Raw genomic sequence first — 13,837 nt, forward strand, 5'->3', positions numbered from 1 at the left:
AATGACAGGAATTAACCCCTTATCCGCACTGAGCCTCTGGTTTTGTGGCAGACAGGGCAGGACCAAAGGGCAAGGAACTGGAAAAAACACCTGTGGGAAGAGAACCAGGGATTCATAAAGCCCAGGACGTGGCTGACCCTCCCCTTCGGGGTGCCCGAGCAGTGTGTGAGCAGCACGAGGAGGAGCGGCGCCCAGGCCACGGTGGGAATCCAGACCAGCGTGGCTTCTCCAGGCAAACAGGTCTCTGGCTCGGACCCGCGGAGTCTCTCTGAACCCCCCAGAGCTGAGATCAGCCCCTTCACGCAACTCTGCCCCTGCTCCCTGCCCACAGGGGCCAGCGGCTCCCGGCTGAGCTTGGCAGGAGGAGCGAGAGTATTCAAGAGGTCAGGAAGTGCAAGCACAGAGGAATTCAGATGTTACCAGGGCAAGGGCTGCCTGGGGACCTGCCGGGGGAAGTCAGAGACCATCAGCAAGTCCTGGTCCTCACGCCTGCTCTGCTCTAACGCGCGTCCTTCCCAGAGCAGTGAACCCGACACAGCCCCGTTCCCATCCCCTGGGTCCATCAGGCTCCCTGCAGGTCAGCTCAGCAAACATCACACGGGCTGTCTGCCCCCTGGGTAGGAAAGAAAAGGGCCCTGAGATAAGTGGGGTGAAAGGAGCGTCCAATCCCTTCTCGTTCCCCAAAATGCCAGGATCCAACTTCCCACCCACCTCCCTCCACTAACAGCAGCTCAAGGTCCTGTGCTCCCACCCAGGGCAAGGGCAATGCGCTCCCACCCAGGGCAAGTCTCCGCTCCCCGCCCCAGCTCTCCCCTGCATGGCCAGACCCACGGCACTCCCAGGGCCACAGCTCCAGCCTCTCCCTGACTTCTTCCTCAGTGGCCAGCCCTCACTCCTGGATTCCCAGCCTGTCTCCCCTTTGCCTCAGCCCTCACATCCTGATCAGCCCCCTGCACCCTCAGGCCCTAGCTCCTCCATACTCACCCTCTCCCCCCTGCCTGGAAGCCCCAGCCCCACACCTGACAGCCTGCAGATCTGCATGGTGAGGGCATGGCTCTCAAGGCTGAAGCGCCCCAGGCACTTGTGAGCATCCTAGTAGGGCAGGTGGATTTGTTTCGGCCACATTCTCCTCCAAATCAGACTTGGTGATCTGGTACAGAATGGCACTAATTCTACAAGGCCGTGAAGTAATGTATCTTGAAGCATTTCATGTTGAGCAAGATAACGGAGAATACCAAAGAGCGGCGGTTCCCCTACTGTAACGCACTTTTTTGATAGTAAAAGGTCTCTCTCTAAAGTACTCTATTGCTCATGTATGACAGTGGATTTACATGATTCTGCTTATACAAGTTTAACTTATTACACGTTTATAGCTAGACAGTGTCAAAAAATCCTGAGTCTTATAGTAGAATAGGGTAAGTCCTACCTGGATCATGTCCGTCATCAGGTATAAAAGGCCAGCTTCTTCTTCCTCTTCACTCTCCCCCAAATCTGAACCTCCATCATCTTCATCTTCATCTTCTTTGTACTCTCCTGGTGGACCAGCTTCATCTTCATCTGCTTCATCCTCCTCCTCCATCCTTCTGAAAGGCAGGTAAATTAATTCCTTACAGCTTTGTTTAAACCTCAAAGGCTTGTTTGTAAACTCATCTTAAATGAGCTTCTGAAATCTGACTCAATTCAGCTACAAAACCTTCTCCAGAAATCTTTAAAAAAAGACAGGACTAGAAGTAACATCCCTCTTTTTCCTCTTTCTATAGGAAGAGAAAACACAGAACTGAATGTGCCACAGCATCGAATATGAGATGATGGGTACGGAAAAAAAAAAAAGCTTTTGGTACCAGCAATAAAATAACTGCTTTTATATAGTTATATCTCAGTGTAAAGATGTGTACTCACGTTTTCCTAAGTGCAGCTCTCCTTTAACCGTGCACACCATCCATGACTACTCTCTTTGCAAGTGCATTGCCCGCCCCCCGCATTACTCAATAGGAGCAGTATGTGATACTGGCCTTCACCTGACACACGTAGCTGATTTGTGCTCCAGCAGTTCCACAGTCACTTTAGTCTCAATTTTGTATTTAGATCCTGACTGAATGGCATAACTAATGACTGCATGTTTAGAGACGTCACCCTCATTATCTTCATCTTCTGAGTTGGGGGCCTCGTTAGCTTCCTGATCAAATCAATCTCCTGAAGCAGCTCAAAAATCCTTTCCCTGTAATCCTTCAGGTTTGTGATGGCACAGCTGAAGAAGTCCAGGTCTTCAAGTGTTTAAGATTTTGCTGAAAATGAATTAAAATTGCTCACGGAGATGAAATAACTACTTGGTACGTCCAAGTACTGCACTGCTGCCTCCTAAACGTCACTGATTTTGCTGGCTACCTCCCACCACCTCTTCTCCGTTGCTGTTTCCCATTGTACAGAGCTCATGTAAGAAGTCTTCGTGCTGACAGTCAACATCCCTTCCCCAGAAGATCAGACACTCTCTCTACACTTCCTTTGAAACAGGTTTGACCCTCTTTCCATCCCATTAAAATGTGTCTTTGTTTCCGGATGTCCCAAAAGTACATGTGTCCTCAGAAATTTGACCCTATAATCACCCAGGGAGATGCAAAGCTCTCCCATTCTCTGAGGCCAGCACAGCCAACTGTCCCAGCGCCGATCCTGCCATGCCTGGTGCACAGACAGCTTTCCATGGCCTGAATGGGGCAGCTGTGGATGTGACGATAGAGATAATCCTGCTTAGAGGAGATCTGGGTTCTGCAGTCCATTGTAGTCACGAGTCGGCCTGTGTGAGTAGGAAGCTTCAGAGCCGCCTCGGAGACCCGGCCATAGGGTATAATGGGGAATCAGTGAAATATCGACAGCTTTGTTGTTTTTTTGCCTGATTTGGGTGAAGCTTGCAGGGGTGGTAGCCCCTGTTGAGAGCATGAAGCCTGCCACGTTTCAAGAAGATCGGTGCAGGGGCTCGGGGGAACTGCACCCCACATTCTTGAAAGCAAAACTTACGTCACGCGTATGTGTTACGCCACAGCCGGGTGAAAACTGCAGGGGCGGTAGCCTCGCCGAGGCCATGAAGCCTGCCACATTTCAAGACAATTGGTGCAGGGTTTTGGGGGAACTGCACCTCGAGCTGCTGACAGGCAAAACTCGTGACATAGATGACCGTGTGTGTTAAGGTGCAGCGGGCTGGAAACTGCAGCGATGGTGGCCCCTGCTGCGGCCACGAGGCCTGGCAGCTGGCGAGGGGATCGATGCAGGGCTTCTGGGCTCGGGGGCCTGCACCTCTGGCTGCTGACAGGCAAAACTCGTGACATGAGTGCTCGTGCAACTGTGGCTGTTTTGAGGCATGGGACCTGGGATCACCGCAGGCCCGGCTGCTACCAGTTACCAATTAATCATGATTCCCTCAGGGACCAGCTCAATACACAGCACCAAGAACAATCCGCTGCCCCAAGACAGACCCCGTCAGTGCACTTAACAAAAGATGAAGCCTCTTCAGACTATCTACAGGAAAACCGGTCTCAGTTCTGCGCATCTCCATTTGATTTTGTAAGCATGAGTGCCTTGAGGCTGGCCACAACCAAAATGGCTCAGGATTAAAAAGTTAAGAGAATATGTCAAGATGCTGTTTCATAGACACCTTGTTGTAAAAGGAAGAGGATTGGAAAAAAAGAAAATAAAACCCCAAAATTTCAAGCTGGCTCCTACATGTCTGGTTATTCCTTAAAACTTGATGTTTTTCCTGGTGGTTAATCCATTTCTTGAGACGTTCCAAACCAGATAACCCCTGGTCACTGAGAAAGGTCATTCATTTAAATTGAAACTGTTTATATAACAGGAGTTTCCCTGTCACTTATGGCTTGGGACCCTCTTGATTTACACAATTAAAAGAATGCTTTGAAGAGGCTGGACTAAGGGGATAAGAAAGCTGTAAAGCAGCAAACAGGGTGCTTCAAGAGAGAAAAATCTCTCTGACACCACCCACTGTTGTTCCCAAGAAGCTGGCAGAAACAGATCCTCTCCCTTCAAGGATCGTGCTGGGAACTTTGCTTGTCATCAGATCACCCGAGTGCCTGGGAACAGTGACACCCCAGCTCTCGCTCTCTCTTTCTCTCTTTTTGTTTTTGTTTCTACGCATAGCTTTCTGAACCTAAACTGTATTAGTTAAGCTTCAGCTAAGTTTCCCCAAATACTCAATTAAACCAGGGGAATATTGTAATTGTTTTGTTTTCCCTTGCATGTCTATTACTACTAGTACCATTATAAATTGGATATGCTTCACAATAAATAACTTTTATAGTCAAACTGGAGGTAACCAGGTGTATTTTTCCTTGTCTACTTCCCTTCCCCACTTGCTCTGCAGCAACGCTTCTTTTACCTAAGCCAAAGATCCCTGTGAAGCCCAGAAATACTGTGGGGTCCGCTCATCAAGAGGCTCCCACTACTAGGACAGTTAGGGCAAAAGATTGGGACGTGCTGAGTTTGAGACACATAAGGGGATCAGCTTGTATAGGCTGATGGACCCACTTTGGCTCAGGCGTGCCCTAATGAACTGAAAGCTGGCCCGTGAGGGTGTCAGCTGGACACCCAGCCGGATTCAGAGGGATTCTGTTCACTGAGTGCTGGTGTCTGACTGCAGTGTAGTGTTACCTTAATGAACTGATTCCTGGCACATGAAGGTGTCAGCCTGTACATGCTGATCAACCCGGCCGGGTCAGGCGTGTCATGTGAGTGTGTGTGTGTGCGCGTGTGTGTGTGCATTTGACTGATTTAGTGGCTGGTGTGTGTGTGTGTGTGTGTGTGTGTGTGTGTGTGTGTGTGTGTGTGTGTGTGTGTGTGCGCGCGCGCGCACATTTGACTGATTTAGTGGCTGGAGGAACCCAGCCCCACTGAAACGGAGACCTGCAAGATAGCTCCATTGTGGGTGAGGTCTTGCAGAAGGGAGAGATACAGCTCCGTACAGAAACACAGGTAACACAAGCAGCACACTGATAGAATTGCAAAGACCCTAGAAATGTACCCCTAATAAATGAGCACACCCCAAAGTGACAGGCAAATCTGGTAACAGCTGGGATCATGGCTGGAAATCCATTTTGGGCCACCCCACACCATCTGGGCCAGGCAAGACACTGGTCATCAATTCAATCTGTAATCTCAGCCCAAATGCCAGGTCCTTAGTCAAGCATGTATACTTAGTACCATGGGAATGGGGGGCTGTTAGTTGGCAGCCTGGTATGAAGAAACCACGCTCTGGTCCAGGCCAGACTGGTCAGTGGTGTCCGGGAGAGTCCCCCGGTGCCATAGAGGCATGGTGTGGGGTGGCCCAAGAAGGATTTCCATCTCTAATCCCAGCCCACGAGAAATTCCTTCTTTGAGCCTGTCTACTTGGTACAGTGGGGATGGGGGAACTGGCCCAAACAGTATTTGCAGCCATAACCCCAGTCCAAAACCAGGTTCTTATTCGGGTCCATGTACTTAGTACCATGGGCACGGGGGGCTGTCAGTTGGCAGCTTGGCACGCAAAAACTGCACTTTGGGCCAGGCAAGACTCTGGTTGGGGGGTGTGGGATAATATCCAGTGCCACAGAGGCATGGTGTGGGGTGGCCCAAAGAGGATTTCCTGTCGTCAACCCAGCCCAAAACCCAGTTCCTTATTCAAGCCCATATACTTAGGACAGTATTTGTGGGGGCTGCCAGTTCATGGCCTGGCACAGCCAAACCATGTCTTCAGTCAGGCAGGACAGCCAGGGGATGTCTTAGACTGCTAAAGGGGATGTAGCTCAGTGGTAGAGCGCATGCTTTGCATGTATGAGGTCCTGGGTTCAATCCCCAGCATCTCCACTTTTCATGGGGCAGCAGGGCAGGCCCTACAGAGACAGGTTAGAAGGTCTCAACCTATTCAGCCTCCACAAGAGAAGGCTGAGAGGGGATCTGGTGGCAGTTTACAAACTCCCCAGGGGGGGGACCAGAGAGAACTGGGGGAAGCTCTGTTCCCCCCAGGCACCACCCAGGGTTACTAGGAATAACACCCTCCAATTGTTAGAGAAAGGTTCAGGCTGGACACCAGGAAACATTACTTCACACTTAGGGCTGCCAGGCTCTGCAATGGGCTCCCAAGGGAGGTGGTGCTCTCCTACCTTGGGCTTCTTCAAGAGGAGGCTGGGTAGATATTTGGCTGGGGTGACATGATCCTGGCACCCATTCCTGCCTGAGGGAGGGAGTCAGACCTGATGAGCTGCTTAGGTCCCTTCCACCCCCAAGTACTATGATACTATGACTCTGGTCAGAGATGACCAGGAGAGTCCCCTGGTGCAACAGGGACATGCTGTGAGGTGGCCCAAAACAGATTTCCAACCATAATCCCAGCCCAAGATCCACTTCCTTACTCAAACCCACATACTTAGTACCGTGGCTGGGGGGAGCTGTCCGTTGCCATCCTGGCAGGGCCAAACCACGAGTTGGGCCAGGCAAGCTGTGGTCAGGGATGTCCAGGGGAGTCCACTGGTACCACAGAGTGACAGCGTGGGGTGGCCCAACAAGCATTTCCATCTCTGATCCCAGCCCAAATCCCAGTTCTTTATTCAGGCCCCTGTAGTTGGTGGCGTCTGGGCGTACGATCAGCTGGCAGCCTGGCACAGCCAAACCGTTTCCTGGGACGGGCAGGACTCTGCAGAGATAACCAGGAGAGTCCCACGTGCCACAGAGGCATGGCGTGGGCTGGTCCAAGAAGGATTTCTAGCTATGATCCCAGCCCTAAATCCAGGTCCTTATTTGGGTCCATACACTCAGCACAGAAGCTGGCACGCTGTCGGTTCGCAGTCTATCACGGGCAAGCCGCGTTCTGGGTCGGGCAAGACGGGTGAGAGACGTCCAGCAGAGTCCCCGATGGCACACAGGTCTGTCATGGGGTGGCCCAAGAAGGATTTCTGGCTATAATCCCAGCCCAAAAACTAGTTCCTAACTCACGCCCATATATTAGTACAGGGGCTGGGGGTGTCAGCTGGCAGCCAGCACGGCCAAGCCGCACTTTGGTCCGGGCAACGCTGTGGTCAAGGTGCTTTGGGACAGTCCCCTGTGGCGCCAACAGGCTGTTTGGGGAGGCCCAAGAAGTATTTTGCCCCATAATCCCATCCTAATCTGACCTTTATTTAGGGCTCTGTGTTTGATACAGAATATTATTTTATTTATTAGCAAATATGTAATGAAATTCTATTTCAGATGTGTAATTCATTAACAACAAGCTTTGATTGGGTCTAGATTAGCTTTGAAAAAGGAACTGGGAATAAGCAACCACCTTCAGCCTGGTGGGCGGGATGGAGGAGCCGGGGCCCCGCAGGCAGCTTTGGGCTTCTCCCTGATGAGCACCCCTGAACCTTCACTATGCACCCCCAGCCCCCAGAAATGCAGCCTGAGATTTAGTTATTTTTAAAAGGATTTTTACCTCCCCAAAATCTCACCCGCGACACAACCAAGAAATGCACGGAGGGCAAATTGCAGCGGGTGACCCAGACTCAGAGTTAACTGAAGAAAAGGGGAGGGGAAAAGAAAAGAAGTCGTTCACCTCCATCGAGCACAGAAAACACCCTGTCTTTCAAAAACAGGAATACTATATAGCGAGTCACAATAATGACAATACTATATAAAGAATAATTATGACATAGCAGTACCGCAGTAATAGCCATTAGCTGATGCCCAGCCCAGGGTTTCTAGCGCCCACGCAACTGGTTTAAAAGAAGCTGGATGTGCAGAGCGCGTTGTGCACGCCCAACGGATTTTAAAAATTATTTAATTAATTTCACGATAATAATTTAAAAAATCATCTTATTAACGTCATGATCATGCACCGCTAGAAGGAGAAATAATTAGAATAGTAAGCAACATGAACGTTAATTAGCACTATGTAAATGTACGGTAATTAGTGAGTAGCCACGCGTAAAAGGTAGCACTAAGCACCCGGAGGCGCGGAGAAGGCGGGTCCCGGCTGTTCTGGGGCCGGGGTGGGGAGGGAAGGAGCAGGCGGCCCCGGGGCTCCCGCATGCCGGCTCGGGGCACGTGCAGCGCCGTGTGGGCGGGCGGGCGGCTCCGCGCTGCCTCCCCGGGCGCATCTCGAGCCCCTGCCCGAGCCCGGAGCGGAGCTGCGCCTCCCCCGCCGCTGCCCCCGGGACGGAGCTCCGCGCTCCTCCGCGCCCGCGCAGCGGGTCCCGCGCACCCCGCCTAGGCCACGCCCCCTGGGGCGGAGCTCCGCGCTCCTCCGCGGCCGCTCCTGCACTGCGTGTCCCGCGCACGGCGCAGGCGCACCTTCGGCCAAGCCACGCCCCCCGGGCCGGCAGGGCAGGGGCGGGGCCAGAGAAGGGGCGGGAGCTTAATCTTTCCATGCCGGCGTTCATTGGCTGGGCGGCGCTGCGCGGCCGGCAGCCGAGTGGGTGCGGTGGACGCCCGTCTGGGCTGAGAGCTTTTAAATACGACTGTAGCCGCCGTAACGCGCCACGCGGTCGGGGAAGCTGGTCGCGGCGGGTGTTGGGGCTGCGGCCCGGCGGCTCCGGGGCCCTCGGCTCGGGGTGGGCTCAGGCCTCCAGGAGCAGAGTGACCAAGTGTTTCCCCAGCACCTGCGCGTCCCCCAGCCCTGCTGCGGCAGCGCGGCTGTGCAGAGGGCGCTTTCCTTAGATTTTTATTTATTTATTCACTATTTTTAAGCATTTCTTTTCAAAACGTGGGTTGGACGTTGTATCTAAACCAGACAGGGGCCAGAACGTCCTGTCGGGGTTTCTTAGCTGCAGCAAAAACATTCTTTTCCTTGTCAAAAATTCGAGTGAAACGAGTGTTTTCTGAGGGGCTGCCCTTGAGCCGCAAAGAGGGGCTCCCCGTGAGCTACAGCGCTGCGGGGGCGCTGGCTGAGTCGCCACAGCCGGGTCTGCCACTTCTCTCGTGTCGAAACCGAAAGGTCCGGCTGGGTACTCAAACGCGCCTGCGCTGGAGCAGCAAGTGGGGAAAATAAATACTGCCATTATGCTGAATTTGGTCTGTTTAAGATTTGAAGAGAGACCCCCTTGACTCTTACCTGTGTCGTGGAACTAATTTCGTCCAAAACGCCAGTGTACCCCCGCCGCACAGGCACTGTTTTGCTTGTGCGTTGCTTGGGGGAAAGCTGCTTTTAAGGGAAGGAGCCATGGCTTCAGCGTATGCCCTCTAGTACCTTACGCTCTGAAAGGGTTGATTTATTTATTCACTATTTTTAAGCATCTCTTTTCAAAACGTGGGTTGGACGTTGTATCTAAACCAGACGGGCCAGAACGTCCTGTTTCCCCGCGCCGAGCTGTAGAGGAATAAAGAGCAGCCAGGAGAAAAGTGACTCTGTGGGGGATGGGCGATGGAGAGCGGCGTTCTCGGTAGTGCGAGGGGCTAGTACGACCAGAGGACTTAGATGATAAATGCCTTCGAGGTAATGACTGCAAGCTTGTATCAGGTGTAACGGGGAAGCAGTGCGAAGCCTGTAGGGAGAGAGACTACGGTCAGGGTTACCCAAGCAACAAAGCTTGAATGCCAGAAATGAGGAGGCTGCAGTAGGTATTGGGCCGTGAAGACCTAGACAGCAATCACTAATGTGGGTATCGAAGCGAAAAAAAACGGTTTTAGTGATTACTCCAAAGAAGGCAGCAGGGTTTGCCATGATCTGACACAAGGGTCTAGAATGGCGAGTCTGAACCTTCTTCAGTTGACGTACCCCTTGGTCTCCGAGTGAGACTTCACGTACCCCCTTTCAATGGGAAATTAATTTTTACGTCAAACTGTGTACTCGGGTATTATAAAAACAGCAAGATACTCATACAAAGACTTCTTCATTTTAAACAAGGTTAATTTATTCAATGAACTTAAAAAGTGCAAAAAAACACCACTTGGTGTCAAATGGCAAAACGTGCCCAAACTTATTAGTGCAAACAGTGCTGCTGCTTACTATCAACCAACATTTTAATTCTAGGCGACATTTTCGAGAGCACCACATGCAAGTCAATTTAACTTCTTTGTCCTCCCAGATAGTACTTCTTCACCTGGGAGTGAAATGTTCAACGAGTTTGGACTGAAATGTTCAACGAGTTTAGAATTGTGAACACATCTGCGAGGGATGGCAAACAACCCACAAAGTTCGGACCTATGAAACACTGAAGCAGAATTAATCCAATTTCATGCAGAAACATTTCAATTAATCTCAAAGTTCAAAAACTCTTGTCAGAACTTTTTGTCTGGATAACCAGCGTACTTCTGTGTGAAGCAGAAGTACAGCGTGTTCAGACCCAATCTCTTCCTTCGCACAGCGCTTTGAACATGCAGTGATTCAATGCCCTTGCTCTGATCAAGTTGGCGGCCTGGGTCTATCAAATAAGAGGGAGGAGTTTTTGATGCCAAAGCATGTTGATGAAGAATACAATGACTAGAGATCACATTTGGATTCACCTTTTTGACGAGAGCAGTAAACTCTGAATATTTCCCCAACATAGCAGGAGCACCATCAGTACAAATAGCTCCTACAAGGTCCCAGGAAAGGCTGGAAAAAAAGAAAAAAATCATTCATCGTAGCCATAATGTCTGCTGCCTTGGTTGTTTCTTTCAGGAGTTCACAAAAGAGAAATTCTTCTTTGACTTGATTCTCATGCACATATCGAGCAAAAATGAGAAGCTGTGCGCAATTTGAGACATCAGTTGATTCATCCAACTGCAAGCCAGTTTTACCAGACTTTTCTTGACTTGCTCCACTACGTGTTTGCGTATGTCCTCTGACATGTCCTTGATTCGGTCGTGAATGGTGTTGTATGGGGGATGTGTGCTATTTTTAGTTGTGCATCTTTACCACACATCAGCTCGGCCATTTCCATGGCACGGTTTCACCAGGGTCTCTGCGATGGTATGCAGCTTTTTTTTCTGTGGCCATCTTTAATGCCACGTGATAACTTGCCTCTAGTGCTGGCTTCTGGGGAGTAAATCCATGATCGGAGAGTGTGCTCGTTTCAAGTTGTGATCGCTTGAGTTTGAATAAAGCTTCTGGGTCTGTAGTATTTTCAGCGTGAACAGTCTGAAGGTGCTCTTTAAGTTTAGATGGCTTCATATATCCATTGCAAAGTACCTTTTGAGCCAAGGAAGCATTGTGGCTTTTGTAAATCATCTGTATCAAGCATGAACGTAAAGCCAAACTGCACAGGCGAATCCTAGTAATAACACTTCTTTGACATGATAAATCGATGGACGAAGCAAGAATTCAGTCCCTGAAAAATAGTGCAAAGTCAAACCCTTAAAACATACATCATAGGTTGGTAACAATGTAAAATTGAACATAGGTACTTACCAAAATGAAAGGAAAAAGCAGATGTATACTGTTACTTGCGTGGAACCGCCACGTGCATAAAAAAAAAGACGTAAAAAACTCAAACGTAAACACAACAACTTCCAACACACAACTATGTTCAAAGACTTGACTACATGACTGAGTGACAGGTGTTTGGAGCAACGTTTCTGGTGCAAGGTTGAGGCATGGAGCAGGAGTAGGATATCTGGTTTCCATGCGCGTGTGCATTTTAACGACACTAAAGCCCCAGCAATTTCACATTTTTTAGGCCCTTCGACCTGTGTTAGACGGTGTATGAAATATATCTCACGTACCCCCGATAAGGCTTCATGTACCCCCTGGGGGTACATGTAGCCTGGTTCAGAACCGCTGGTCTAGAACTTGATTCTCGATCGGGGGCCGCAGCAAACCCAATTCACAAGAGAAAACTAGAGGTTTCAAATGGGAATCTAGTATTAAAAACAGCTCTGCCCTGTCTGTGGCGATTGATCTTTCTGAGCTCTTCGCAACAGAAAAATTATTCTTACTTACATCAAAAAATGAGCGAAAATTAAGCGCAGGCATCCTCCGTGGGGGGCCTTGAGTCTAATGGCCAGTGCTTGGGCATCTGGTGTGTGAGGTACTTCAGATTGAGACAGGAGATGAGGAGTTTCACAGATCTTCCAAGCAAACGTTTTAGAAATTCCTGCAAGTTAGCTTGTGGTATCATACCCCGCGATGGCATGAAAACCCAGCAGTTCGTCCCTTAGTTCATCACAGCACTCCACCTTGTGCACAGCAATGTATTGTTAGTTCTTGATGGGCTTGCTCTCATCCACAGCTCACTGCTGAGACGAGGCCAGAATGCAATCAGTAGCAATAGGACATCTGTGTCATGGCTTGTTGTCGTGGAAAACACACGCAGCAAACTTTTGGGTCAGGTCAGCAGAAGCTTTATTTGGATAGAGCTACCACTTTGTGACAATGACTGTGTTATATCTTTCTGACTTTGCTTCAGAAAGAAGCAAGATCACGTGGGTGCCTGCCGCCTCTTGTGCGGAGTGGAGGTGGGCCGTGTTTCTTGCAGTTGAGGAGGCAGTGTAACCATCGTTACCATCACTGACTGTTAGTTCTTTGTCACCATGTAATGTTTGCTGTAAGCGTTCCCTTTTGAGGAACCTAACAAGTGTTTGCATGCCTTGTTTTCCTTGGATTCAATCACTGTTCTCCATTGCACAGGCAACATGACGCCCCTGCTGCTAATTCCAATTCTTATTTCCTTCCTTTCCCAATTCAACGCTTTCTAGTAACATGCTTGATCAATGGGTCTTTGTAGTTGTCGAACACAACATCTACCCTGCTGCAAGGTTCCTTGAACTTGGACACGCTATTCACCGCAAAAGCATCCACATGGCCTCCAAAAGTCACTGCATCCTTGGGTTTTCCTATGGCCTGAGCCACAGCCACACCACCAATCACTACACATGTTGGAGTCAGGGCTTCTTTCAAACTTGGCTATGAAATATTTTCTTCCAAAATGGAGAGTAGTTAAGCTTTGTTTGCTGGTCTCAAGTTTCCGTTCGTTGTAGCCAGTGATAGCAGTACAGTAGAGAGTTCTTGCCTCAGGAGGTTATCGACATCCATAGATACAAGCAGGCGTCTGAAAAGTTCTCGATCAGCTCTGATGACTGAGGTCTGTTGTTTTGTGTTTTTCTGTTGCTAACTGTACTGGAAGCAAGAGTTTTTAACTTTGAGATTGGTGCAAGTACGATGACAGCTTTATGCACAAGTCAATCAGCAACAAATGTCTCTAAGATGTTTTGTCCTAACTGCTGTGCATTCAGCACGCCTTGTATAATTGGTTCTTGGGGAATGTCTTGAAAGGATTTGACTTTTTTGTCCTCCTAGATAGTACTTCTTCACCTGGGACTGAAATGTTCAACGAGTTTGGACTGAAATGTTCAACGAGTTTAGAATTGTGAACACATCTGCGAGGGATGGCAAACAACCCACAAAGTTCGGACCTATGAAACACTGAAGCAGAATTGATCTGTTTCATGCAGAAACATTTGAATTAAATCTCAAAGTTCAAAAACTCTTGTCAGAACTTTTTGTCTGGATAACCAGCGTACTTCTGTGTGAAGCAGAACTACAGTATGTTCAGACCCAACTGCTTCCTTCGCACAGCGCTTTGAACATGCAGTGATTCAATGCCCTTGCTCTGATCAAGTTGACAGCCTGCATGACAACATCCAACACGTCTTTCAAAAAAGAGGGAGGAGGATGCAATAACTAGAGATCACATTTGGATTCACCTTTTTGACGAGAGCGGTGAACTCTGAATATTTCCCCAACATAGCAGGAGCACCATCAGTACAAATAGCTCCTACAAGGTCCTAGGGAAGGCTGGAAAAAAGGAAAAAATTCGTTCATCGTAGCCATAATGTCTGCTGCCTTGGTTGTTTCTTTCAGCAGTTCACAAAAGAGAAATTTTTCTTTGACATGATTCTCATGCAC

The 13,837-nt window shown here is 49.4% G+C and overlaps 1 non-coding gene across 1 annotated transcript; it reads left to right on the top strand.

Annotated features, from left to right (window-relative positions):
• The first annotated feature begins 5,775 nt into the window (after positions 1–5,775).
• TRNAA-UGC (transfer RNA alanine (anticodon UGC)) lies at positions 5,776–5,847 on the top strand. Its single transcript has one exon. It is a non-coding gene; the product is annotated as a tRNA-Ala (tRNA).
• The last annotated feature ends 7,990 nt before the right edge of the window (positions 5,848–13,837 follow it).

The sequence above is a fragment of the Alligator mississippiensis genome, chromosome 1 (genome assembly GCF_030867095.1).
Source record: "Alligator mississippiensis isolate rAllMis1 chromosome 1, rAllMis1, whole genome shotgun sequence".
NCBI classification, from domain to species: Eukaryota; Metazoa; Chordata; order Crocodylia; family Alligatoridae; genus Alligator; species Alligator mississippiensis.